Source organism: Mastomys coucha, unplaced genomic scaffold (assembly GCF_008632895.1).
Source record: "Mastomys coucha isolate ucsf_1 unplaced genomic scaffold, UCSF_Mcou_1 pScaffold18, whole genome shotgun sequence".
NCBI lineage: Eukaryota > Metazoa > Chordata > Mammalia > Rodentia > Muridae > Mastomys > Mastomys coucha.
Window position 1 is genome coordinate 98847956 of NW_022196900.1, and position 13133 is coordinate 98861088.

Sequence of the window (13133 nt, forward strand, 5' to 3'; positions counted from 1 at the left end):
AAAAAAAAAAAAAAAAAACCCGAACCTGCGATTCTCAGGACTGGAGATTTTCTGGTCTATAAAGGCTTATGCCCATCAAAGCATGTCCTGAGCTCCCCCGACTCCCAGGCCCGCGGGAGCCGTGTTTCCCAGTGTAGCGCGTGTACACACCGTCTGCGCATGCCTGCCAAGAGCTTCTTGCTCCAGTGGGTTCCTGAGTCCCGAATGCGCCTGGTGGGCCGCTGCTTGTGTGTAAGTTCCTTGGGCCATCTTTATCACGGAGAAGCATCTTCCCCTGTAGAGACCCTCGTGGCACTTGGCAGAGTGGCAGCTACAGCCCCCCGGCACATGCTCTGCTAACTGGGCATGTTTTTCTGACTGTCTCATGCATATTAGTGCGAAGGTTTCAACTTCTGAGAGACAGGTTGGGTGGCCCCTTCTGAACTCTGGGGAGACGCAGCTGGGTGACTGTTAATTTAACTGCCCTACTATCTTGACCTCAGAAGCTGGGCTCCCAGGGGGTTCTCCCCTGATGGCTGTGGATATGCCCACTTGCTAGCGGGTCCCGAAGGTCTGACATCCTCAATCCAATGGCTTCGTCTCACCCCAGTGCTGCTAACCCTTGGCCTTAGTCACTGTCATCTTTCACCTGAACTATTGTGCCAGCCTTCTGCCGGCCTCCGTCCCTCCCAATCTCTGCCTCTCCATGATTTCTCTACAACAGCCATAACCAACCACACCTTCAGGACCCTTACTGTTCCTCCTGTACTCTCCCATTGCACTTGGGTGAATGAAGAGCCCTCAGGCATCCCTGAGATGGTTGGCTGAATGGTCACTGTCTCCTGGGAGTAAGGTGTGTGCTTTTCAAGGGCAAGGCCATCTCTAACTTGTTTCTGCTACGCTTGGGACATGGGGCAGTGCTGTGTAGCCAGGGGGGCATCAAATCCAAATGTGGAACCAAGGGCTCTGGGTAAAGCGCTCTCCTCCACGAATCAGCTATGCCCATTTCCCTCTTCCAGGTGGCCTCCCAGCTACACTAAGGAGAGTGGAGGGACCGCAGCACAGTGCTGGCAACGGTACTGCAACCACCTGCTGGGGCTTCCTATGGCCGGGTCCACAGCGAAGGCCTTCATAGGCCTGCGCTCTTCTCAAGTGCAACATGGAGGGTGCTTTCTCCCGCACCCATTTTACAGATGCCCAAATGGAAGCAGAGACTGGCTCTGGCTGAGACACAGGGCAAGAGCAGATGGGGGAAGCTCTCACCCTTCTCCCCACAGGCACGCTACATGTCCCAGGTCAGCTCATGACAGGGCTCTGGAGGGTCAGGGTGGTTCCCCCAAAGTAGTTATTCAGAATTAGGGGTGATGTGCTGGCTATTCTTGGTTGTCACATCTGGAATGGACTACAATCTAGAAATGGCAGGCACACCTGTGAGAGATTTTTTTTTTTTTTTGCTTGGTTTGAAGTGGGTGGATCCACTTCTAGTCCAGACCTTTGAGGTAGGAGTGAAGACAAGGCCTTTGGTCCGGATCTTGGGGTAGGAGGACACACCTTTAAAGTGGCCACGTTTTCTGCTGGAAGCCTATATAAGGACCCGGGGAAGGGAAGCTTTTGTTCTTGGCCTGCTTGCTCTCGCCTTGCTAGCAGATCCATTCCTTCACTGGCATAAGAGCCTATGTCTTCAGCATGCCAGTGTTGACTGCAGACCAGCTGAGACATCCAGCCCCGTGGACTGAGCAACTACTGGATATTTGGACTTTCTGTTCATAGCCTATCATTGCTGGCTTAGCTGGACCATAGCCTGGAAGTGATTCTAATAAATCCCCTTTCTATATACATAGAAAGAGATTTGGTCTCTAAGTTCTGCTGCTCCCGAGAACCCTGACAATACAGGTGGGGATCGGCATCTTGGACAGTCTTTGTGAGCTTAGCCTAAGGTCCTCCCACTTTAGAGCAGCTACAGGGCCAGGGTGGGGAGAAACACGGGGAGAAAGGCATTCTTTGGGGATTGGGAAATCAGTCAAGAAGTGGGATTATAGGCAAGCTTTTGTTGGCAGACTGGAGAGGGTTTGTGGACCTTTGCCACTCAGCATGCCCAAGGCAGAACTGCTGTCACCAGGCAGCAGCTTGGTTTCTGTGTGTATTCATCCTTGCTTGTGCGCATTCGGAGGCCGGAGGTTGACTTCACATACCTATCTTTATACTTCTCTCTTCCTTCCTTCTTTCTTTCCTTCCTTCTTTCTTTTCTTTCCTTCCTTCCTTCCTTTCTTCCCTTCTTTCTTTTTTCTTCTTCCCTTTCTTTCTTTACTTATTTATTCACTTATTTGTTTAGTTACTTCCATGTGACATGGTCTACATGCATGTCTGTGTGCAGGCTCACACACCTGTACGTGTGCACAGGGAGTCCAGGAGAGGACGTCAGGTGTTCCCCATTACTCTTCACCTATTTCTTGGAGCAAAGTCTCTCACGGAACTTAGAGTCCACAGTGTTTTGGCCAGGTTGACAACCTGTAATCTTTCTGTCTCTTCTGCTCAATGCTGGGGTAATAGGCATGCCTAGGGCCACAGTCTGTGCTGGAATCTGAACCCCAGTTCTCATGAGTGGGTGGCAAGCACTTTACCTCCTAAGCCATTTCACCAGTCCCTGAGGATGACTCTTCTAAGCAGGGTTATCCATGTGTCCTGTGGGAGCAGAGATGACTGGGGTGTCCTGGGTACCAGAGGAAGAGGAGGGCGAGGGAACAGATAGGAAGGGAGATCAGATTTGGCTCGCGCTCTTCTTCCTGTCCAGTTTGCCTGGCTGTGTGGACAGGAAGTCGGATATGTTGACAGGACATTTGGAAGGAAGATATTGAATCTAGACCTTAAACTGGCTTCTTTCTACCAAATCACTGCTCAGGGCCATCATTCGCTGGCCTTGGAGAACAGTAATTTCTATCTCGACATCCAGGTAGAAGGCTGTTACCATGAGGTTGAAGGCTTGAGGTTCAAAGGGGGTGCCACAAAGAGATTATCAGGGCTGAGAGGTGGATGTCCCACCATGTGTGGTCACAGAGCGATGTGCCTAGGGGATTCCATCCTGATCTCATTTATGAGATGTGGGACTGACTGACTGGTCCCAGTATGTTTTTCTAAGGTAGGTGGTATTTAAGCTTACTATTAATAAAAAATTAAAACTAAAAAATGATTCAATATTTATCCATTTCAAAAATAATAACAAACTCATAGCATATGGAGCTATAAAGAGCAGTTCATGAATAACACAGGTCTAGTTTCCAGAAGAGGGGAGGAATAAGAAGTCTGATGTGATTGTTTACACCGTCGGTGTGCAGACATGGTCTTATTTAGCCCAGGCTAGCTTCCAACTTAAGGCAATCTTCCTGTCTCTACTTTCCTAGTGCTGGGATTATGGGCATGCACTACCATTCCCGTACCTTTCTTCAGGGCCTCGGGCCCAGCAGTCCTCAGACCACACTCTGACAAATGACTAGACACTGGAAGAAATATAGCTTCTTGCATCTCAAGTCTGCTGGCCCTCTCTCACATCAGGCAGCTCCAGGAATGCTGTCTTTGACATCCTCTGTCTAGAGTCGAATACATGTTGTGGTGGTTTGAACAAAATGGCTCCCATAGACTCAAGCGTTTGAATGCTTGGCCTATAGGAAGCAGCAGTCTTAAGAGGTGTGGCCTTGTTGGAGTAGGTGTGGCCTTCTTCGAGGGAGTATGTCACTATGGAGATGGGCTTTGAGGTCTCACATATGCTCAGGCTAGGCCTAGTGTGGCAGTCTCCTGTCGCTTCCTGTGGATCAAGATGTTCCTCTTACCTCTCCTTCTCCAGTACTATGTCTGCCTGCACACTGCCCTGCTTCTCGCCATGATGATAATGGACGGAACAGCAAGCCAGCCTCAATTAAACGTTTTCCTTTATAAGACTTGCCATGGTCACTGTGTCTCTGGGGCAATAGAAACCCTAAGGCAAAAGTCACTCACTGGGTTTTGTAGTGGGAGCAGGGCACTCACAGATGCCCAGTCACGAGTATTTCCCTAAAGCCCCTCCCTTGTCCCCCTAAAAGGACAGGCTCCGTGTTCACTGCTGAGAGCTTGGAAGCCGTTCCTGGTTCTGCACTACGAAGCCTGAGCTTCTTCCTCACCACCAGAGTTCCATTCTCTCCTGGCAATTGTACCCACCAACACTGTCAATCTGTAAGCAACAAGGTCGCAATCCTGGCAGACTGGGGCCAGGAGTTTGTCTGGGCAGCTCACATAGGTGGACAGCAGGAGAGCCAACCCTGCGTGGGGAGGGGAGTGGGTAGGGCAGGTTCAGAAGCCATGCCCAACTCCAGCCTGTGACCAGTCCACGCTGCTGGGCATAGTTTCCCTAACCTGCCTGCTGTCACCACAATCCTGGGACACTGACTCCAAATATGTACTTCCTGTGTCTTGTTCCACTTCAGAGGATGAACTAGGGTCACCTGAGTGGTGGAAATGATGCCACATGCCTACTCTCCAGCAGCAAGGGGGCCATGGGAAAACTGGGAGCTGAAGGGAAGAAGCAGGCCCGAATATGGCATGGTTTGGAAGGACGACACTTCTACTGCACAGGGGTCATCAGTCTGTTGAGAGCCATCTTGAGGCCCCAGCTGGATACCCATGACAAAGGTTCTAGGTGGTATGAGTGTGCCTCCAGCAAGGGCTTGGGTTGCCTTGGAGTGCATAGCGGGTCCCCACCTGAGGACAGAGCAGACACTTGCCCCACAGTGACTCAGACTTGGTGCTTGTGCTCAAACCCTGCTTCTATCACATACAAGTGTGTGCAGTGGAGAACTGATTTCCCTTCTCTGGGCCTCACTCTTCTTTCTGTTAAATGGGGGCAATTGTAACACTCCGTCATGGGGACTGATGGGAGAGCCAGATGTTCAGATGTGAGAAGGGAAAGCCAGATGTTCAGATGCGAGAAGGGCTTAGCATCCAATTAATGAACTGTCACTTGGTGATATCGAATGTGCACAACACTGAGCCAGTCCTAGTCTGGTACATGCTTCGCACCGCTTTCCTCTTTTTTCTCCTGCACTGAAGGTCTTCCTACAGTGATAGAGAAGCCATCTGTGTAGAAGCTTCATTGCTCCCTGCTGGGGCCTCGGATCATTCATTCATTCATCCATTCACTCATTCTTTCATTCACCTGGCATCTCTTCTTGTCTCACTATATCTTGTTCCAGCCCCCTGCCCCCCATCCTTGCTTGTGAGCCTCCCTGGGCTTTTCAAAGGAAGCTCTCCTTTATCTTATTCACACGTATTGCCCTGGACTTTCTTTCCTTCAGGTGGCTGGCTCCCAACTTGCCTGTCATTCAAGCCTCCGCTAAAATGTACCTCTCCCTCTGACAGCCCTCCTGGCTACCTGAATCAAACCAGTCTCCCCACACCCCAGGTCTGCCTGCTTTGTTTCTGACCTGGAAGGGACAGAGTTTCCCTGCTGCTGGGGATGAGGCTGCCTCCTCAGCTTCTATAGAACACAGTGTGAAGTCCCTCTGTCACTGATGAGACCTGGCTTGTCCCACCCTCCCAGAAGATAAGCCCCTTGCTGGGTCATACATTAGCTTATGATAGGGTTGTGACCCCATGCCTGGAGCCCTGGTGTGCTCCCAGGGGACTTGTGCTTTCGGTCACAGGTTGTGGGAGGTCTTTAGCAATAGATGTGGGTGGGATTGGATGGGAGTTAATGAGAGAGCCTGCTGATCTGGCAGCTTTTCTAATTAGGCTGTGACAGCTCCAGACCCAGCCAAGGAAAGCGAGCTGCTTATGCTAATCAGGCTCAGTCTGCCATTTCCTGGCTGGCACCGTTGCCCTGAGCCTGAAGTGTGTGTGTGCCCAGCATGCAAGCCACTGGGGATGAGGAAGATAGCTTCAGGTGGTAGCTAAGCTTCTGGGGCACTCAGCTGCCCTGGTTTAGAGAGAAAGAGGCATGGACAATAGGAAAAGCTAACAGTGAGCAGGCCATCTACAGACCCTCCTATCCTGAAAGATGAGAGGATAAGTCTTGGATGCTTAGTTTCCAAGCCTCATCCCCCCTGATGCTGGGCAGTCATTTGTGTCAGGTCAGCTACTGGCTCTGGACACTATGGCCTAAGTCAACACTGGGTCTGAGGATGCTTCCTGTTCAGCCTTGGGTACCAGTCAGAGAGAGCTAGCTACACTGGTTGCCCAAGTGACACACAGAATTTGTTGAATTGATTTTCTTATTACTGATAAGAACCTATAATCTTAAACCTGGAAGATACATATCCATCCATCCATCCATCCATCCATCCACCCACCCTTCCACCCACCCACCCACCCATCCATCCATCCATCCATCCACCCACCCACCCACCCATCCATCCATCCATCCATCTATCCATCCATCCATCCATCCATCCAGTCTCTACTGTGCATTCCATCTTAGGCACTGGGGACACAGAGAGAATGCTGTCTCTAGTCAAGGACTGTAGACCAGCATTTAATGACTGTACTCATTTTCACAGGTCACAGTGGGACCTCTCTCTCAGACCTGCAGGCCAAGAAGGACCTTAGAGGAGCTGCATGAGGCAGTTGAGGTGGGGGAGCTTCAATGGCCTATCATCAGACACTCTGTGTCCTTGACATCCCAGCATCCCCTCTCTTCCCAGGGATGCTGTGGATTAAGGCAAACTGGGGAGCAGAAGTGAGTCAGTCAGGTGAACAATGAGAAGAGAGGCTTTTGGGAAGATGAGGCAGGATGTGGGAAAGCAGAGACAGGAAACCCTGACTGAAGTAAAGTAACATAAGTGGGGAAGGGCTCACAGGTTTGAACCCATTCAAACAAAGTATTTATGTTAAAATACTTGGCCCCCAGTTAGTTGAACTGTTTGAAAAGGATTAGGAGGTGTGGCCTTGTGGGAGGAGGTCTCTCACTGGGGGTGGGCTTTGGGATTTCAAAAGCCCTGATGTCATTTCAAATGCTCTGCCTCACCCTTTGGGTCAGGATGCAAAGCTCTCAGCTATTGCTCTAGCACCATCCCTGCATGCCTGCTACCATGTTCCCTACCACGATGGTCATGAACTCACCCTCTGAAACTGTAAGCCCCCAAATAAATTCTCCTTCTGTAAGTTGCCTCAGTGATGACATTTTTGCACAGTAATAGAAAAGTAAGACACAGTTTGATGCTATAATTCATTATGGTGGGGAAATCACAGTGACAGCAGCTTAAGGCAGCAGGCCCCATCTGCATCCATAGAACAGAAGCAGAGAGTACCTGGTGTCTATGCTCATTTCACCTTCTTTTTTTGTTTGTTTGTTTTGCTGTTTTGTTTTTTGTTTTCGAAACAGGGTTTCTCTGTGTAGCCCTGGCTGTCCTGGAACTCATTTTGTAGATCAGACTGGCCTTGAACTCAGAAATCTGCCTGCCTCTACTTCCCGAGTGCTGGGATTGAAGGCGTGTGCCACCACTGCCTGGTTTCATCTTCTCTTTTTAATCTACACAGGATCCCAGCCTAGGGAATGGTACCACCCACTGTGGATGGGTCCTTCCCATCTCAGTTAACTGAACAAAGGACACATCTGGGGTGGTTCCCTTGAAAACTTCTAGTACCTTCACTGCAATTTTCCCTCTTTCAGACCCAGTAGGGAAAGATTGTAGAGCAGGCTTTTATGGAAGGAAAGTTCAGGGGAAACTTGCCTAGCATTGCAAGCTTTCAAATGACCCAGCAGTTGGTTACAGCAGGTGGAGGAGAGGAGAAGGGGGAGGCTCTTTAGGAGCCCTTGAAAGGCTGAGGTCTCCCTATCTCTCTTTTTATCAGAAGGGCTTGAGACCTGGCTGGGCACACCTTATAAGTCCTAGGTAGGACTGACTTCTCACCTGACTGTTTCTCTCTGGAGTTCTGGAAGATCTACTGTCAGGTTCAGATGGGGCTTCTAGGAGACCTTATGTCCACTTAGGCCAGGAACAGAAGGCAGATGGCATCAGGGGCTTTGTCCCCATTGGGACACCAGTCTGAATGAGCATGTGAGTGTGTGGATGGCTTATAGACACTTCGAGGGAGACAAAGGCCAAAGGCAGGACCTGGGGGGAAGAAGAGGCATGGGGGCATCAGTCTCCTGACTCCATCTGGAACTTCCAGACATACCAGGATGCCAGGCCAGATCCAAGGGTCTGATACTCTTAGAGGCAACCAGACTCTCACACCAGAGGGACTAGACTGGGGTTGTCTCTGGACAACCCCAGAGTAATCCTCACTTAAAGGAAATATATGCTCTTTGTATAAACCCCAAAATAGTTGGGGAAGAAGAAATAAGCCTATATCATGTATATCTATTTTTTGTCTCCAAGAGACATAGGTATAGATTCCCCCACTTTGAATCACAGTTACACAGGCTATCTTTCTTTGCCTTCCCTCTCTCTCTCTCTCTCTCTCTCTCTCTCTCTCTCTCTCTCTCTCCTTCTCCCTCTCTCCTTCCCTCTCTCCCTCCCTCTTCCTTTCTTTCTTTCTTTCTTTCTTTCTTTCTTTCTTTCTTTCTTTCTTTCCTTCTTATTCCTCTTCCTCTTCCTCTTCCTCTTCCTCTTCCTCTTCCTCTTCTTCTTCTTCTTCTTCTTCTTCTTCTTCTTCTTCTTCTTCTTCTTCTTTTCTCCTTCTCCTCCAACCCTTCCCCCTTCCCCCCCCTCCTCCTCCTCTTCTCTTTCTCCTCCTCCTCCTCCTTCTTTTTCTTTTTTGAGTCAGGGTCTCATGTAGCCAGGGCTTCCTTAAACTTGCTCTCTGTCTATATTGACTTTGAACTTCTGACCTTACTGTCTCCATCTCCTGAGAGCCTCTCCGTCAGGCTGAGTCCATGAAGTTCTGGGGCTTTGTGCATGCTAGGTGAGCACTCTACCAACTGAGTTACATTTCTAGCTTCATCTCTTGTGAAGACTTTAACCCCATTCCACAGACATTTCCACATACAAAGATACGCACTTTGAACCAGCTGGCTCTCTTGGGAAGTTTAACACAGATTCCCAGCTCCCACCCCGAGACCCACCACAGCTCAGCCATGGAGCCCAGCAGCCTCGGCACTGAGGAGCCAAGGGACTCCGACTCCTAATCAAAATCCTGACTGACTGGATGCTCCAAAGGTAGCCCTCTTTATTTCTTTTGCATATTAACCAGAGGGGACAATAAGAGGAGGAGGAGGAAGAGATTATTTTTATTGTTGTTGTTGTTGTTGTTATTAAGTAGCATGCCTTCAGGTTCTCCTGAATGCTAGACAAGTAAGTACTTTACCATTGAGCCTCATTCCCAGCCTCTGGAAGGTTTTAAAATTTTGTATTAGCTTTTGGGCTGGGGAGATGGCTCAATGGGTAAAGCACTTGTCATGCAAGGACCTGGGTTCAAATCCTCAGAACCTATGTAGAGCTAGGCAAGGCAGCCCCTAGTGCTTCCAAAGTGAGATGGGAAGCTGAAACAGGAAAACTCCTGGAAGGCCAGGTAGCCTGGCAAATCCACCCAGGGATAACAAAGAGACCAGTCTCAAGCAAGGTGGAAGGTCAGGACTGGTACCCAAGGATGCTGTGACCAACATATGCGCATCATGGTATATATGCATGCAGTCTCTCTCTCTCTCTCTCTCTCTCTCTCTCTCTCTCTCTCTCTCTCTCTCTCTCTCTCTCTCTCTCTGTGTGTGTGTGTGTGTGTGTGTGTGTGTCAGGCAGAGGCAGACAACCATGTCTGTTAAGGACCAAATCATAAATGCATTGAGAGCTGCTTGCATGGATGCTGGGAACTGAATTTGGGTTTTCTGCGAGAGCCAGTTTGCCTACTTAGCTGTGTAGTTATTTCTATCCTCTGTGCCCCACCTCCCCACTATTGACACAAGTTCTGACTCGTTCAGGCTGACCCCACTCTCTGCCCTCCTGCCTCAGCTGCCAAAGGCGTTATAGCAATGTGCCATCATTTAAAATCCGTCTTCTTAATTCTACCACACTGGTGACACTTGAAAATCCTGGAGAGGACGTATAGTCAAACTGCCATGGAAAACTGTTGTCTCTTTTGTTCTTTCCCGGGGAAGGATTGATGTTTTTCTGCTGGCGACAGGTTTAGCCTTGTGGCCTTACTTGACTAGTGAAATGGATGCATAATTAATATGGACCACTCTAGCAGAGCCTCTAGTGTTAGCAAGTGGTGAGCCTCACTCGCCTTCCCCTGGCCTATCAGAGACTAACCTGGAGCAGAACCACCACCCAGGACTGAGGTTGTGGGCTGCTTGTTACAGCAGCACACTGGATTCCACCCTGACTGCTACATTATATTATACTCCTGCCACAACATGGGATCTTGGTGGCCTCTTCCTGGGAGACCAGCAATGCCAAAAGCCATCTTTGCCTGGTTCAATCAGGTTAAAATTATAGACCCTGCCAAGGTCTATACTGAAGACGGCTCATTAACAGAAAATGATTTGAAGACAGTAAATATTTGGGTCTAGCTGGCCGTTGTTATTTGACTTCTGGGGTCCTTTCCTTGCTCCCCTCCTCCGGGAGGGCAGGATTTAAGCTGGAATACACCAGTGTCGTCCGGGGCTTCAACATTTGAAATGTCAGTGACAGACAGTGGATGAGGTGGACTGCTCCAATGCCAACAAAGGAGGAGAGTACTGTGATGAGGGAGTGGGGAAGGGGTAAGAGGAAGGTCAAATTTGGGTACAGGATTTTTGTGTCCCAAGCCTTTGAAAGCCCTGCTCAGTCAGACCCGAGAGTTGTCCTGAGAGTTCACAATGGCAGGGCAGAAAGTTAATTTCCTTTACTCCTTGAGGAGAATGGCAAAGAAGGACAAAGGTGCTGTGAAATATTTCTGCCCTCTAGGATCATCCAGGATGTTAGAATGAGGCTCCTCCCCTCCAGCGTCATCCAGTCAGACCGTTAGAATGAGGCTCCTCCCCTCCAGCGTCATCCAGTCAGACTGTTAGAATGAGGCTCCTCCCCTCCAGCGTCATCCAGTCAGACTGTTAGAATGAGGCTCCTCCCCTCCAGCATCTTCCAGGTTATTGAACAGGTTGTGAACAAGGCTCATTTGATGCCATTTTTGTGCCTAGTTGCCCATTTCTCCCCCTTCCTCTTCCTCATCCTTTTTTTTTTTAATTTCCATTACCAAGGAGGCCCTAATGATGCCCAGCTGTGCAGCTAACAGACTCACAGACACAAAGGCACGCACCAGGATGCCACCATGCTACTGCAATGAAAGAGAGGGGATCAGGAGAAATTAATCCATGCTAAAGAACACGATCATTAAGAGGACCGGGAGGGAAGGGAAGGAAGCATATTGCATTCTAATGAAGCCCCAATGCTGGTTACTGGGAGCAAGGAAGATGCATCGCCCGATGGCCACGCCCGGAAAACCCAGGAGCGTGTTGCATGTAAAATAAAAACCACGACTCCAATGATCCCCAAACTGGGGCTCCTCACAGCAGCTTTGGGGTGAGGAATTGCAAAGATTTTATCATTGTTCAAGAAACAAATGAATAGGGGCTGGGGGAATGGCTCTGTGGTTAAGAGCACTGGCTGTTTTTATGGAAGATCAGGTTCAGTTTCCAGCACTCACAAGGTGCTGGTTTACAATTGTCAGTCCTGGGAGGCACAGTGCCCTTTTTATGGCCTCTGTGACAACTACATGCACATGGTGTGCAGGGCATGCATGCAGGCAAACATTCATACACATAAAATAAAAGCAAATCTTTTAAACAAGAAATTATAGAATGTTTAATGGAGACCATTAATTCACTCTGAAAACCTTGTGCAGGTAGACAAGGACCAGCGCCTAGTTTCTTTCTTTGGGCTGGAATTCTGTTACCTCAGTGGGGACAGTGTGTTCAGACCAAGCAGACGTGCAGTGGGTACCTAGTGATATACCCCAGCAACTTCTGGGATTGCAGAGGTGACCTGTGGTCCCTCTGAGGTCCTGCTGCTCCTACAGAAGAGATGAGCCTCCGGGGCATGCATACACAGCATGCATCTCCTATCTTCCCTTTAACTCACAGGGATTATCTTTTATTTTGTTTTGAGACAGGGTCTCATGTAGCCCAGACTGGCTCCAACTCCCTATGTAGCTGAAGATGGCTTTGAACTCCTCATCCTCCTGCCTCCTCTTCCAGTGTGCTAAGATTCTAGGTTGTACCACTCTGTTTATGTGGCACTGGGAATGGTACCAGCTTCATGCATGCTGGGCAAACTCTTTATACACTCAGATGTGTCCAGGGTCTTCAGATGAATTATTATCTAGTCATTCTAGGGAAAAAATCTTTCTAAACATGAGGCTGTGAGGGGGGGCGAAGCAGAATAATAAAAAGGTCTTTGGGAGTTAAGGGAAGGGAAAAGAAATGGGCATTAGCATGTCTTCTTTTAAATTAATGTGCGTGTGTGTGTGTGTGTGTGTGTGTGTGTGTGTGTGTGTCACAGCTTATATGTGGAGGTCGGAGAGCAACTTTTGGCGGTCAGTTGTTTTCATCCACTATGCGGCCCCAGGAGCTGAACTCAGGCCATTGGTTCAGCAGCGAGCACCTTTACGCACTGAGCTATTTGCTGGCTTGGAATTAGTCTCTTTTGAGCATAACAGATTCCCACACAGGTGCTACAGTCAATCAGTCAATCAATCAATCGATCGATCAGGCAATCAATCATCTTATCGAATTCTTACAACTAAATTTGGGGTTGGTGAATGTCGATACACTTTCTCCATCTGTTTAGCTGGAGTTTCTTAGCATTACTCAGACTCCATCCAAATTCTCAGTGCTGGAGACACCCCAGTGAACACAACATACAATCCGCATGCAATGCACTAACGTAAGTGATCGGTACAGCCCCTCATGCACACATATGTTAAAATGTACACAGAATCATGCACTCATTTGTGTGTGTGCATGTGCATGTGCGCACGTGCGCAAGCTTGTGTATACATATGGTGTGTCTCCAGGTATTTGGCAGCATCTACAGACTTGCTGTCACATTTGGTTATCTGCTGTGTGCTCTTAGCATCTGGTAGATGGAAGTAAAAAAATATTACTCTATGATATCCAGAGCAGCCCCCTACGACACTGAATTTCTTTCCTGTCCCCAGTCATGTCTCCAGGGCTTGAGACTCCAACAAGTATATATATATATATATATATATATATA

At 48.9% G+C, this 13133-nt stretch overlaps 1 protein-coding gene across 3 annotated transcripts in view; it reads right to left on the reverse strand.

Annotated features, from left to right (window-relative positions):
• Positions 1 to 13133, reverse strand: part of Kazn (kazrin, periplakin interacting protein) — a 375063-nt gene that overhangs the window by 158669 nt on the left and 203261 nt on the right. The window lies entirely within an intron of this gene.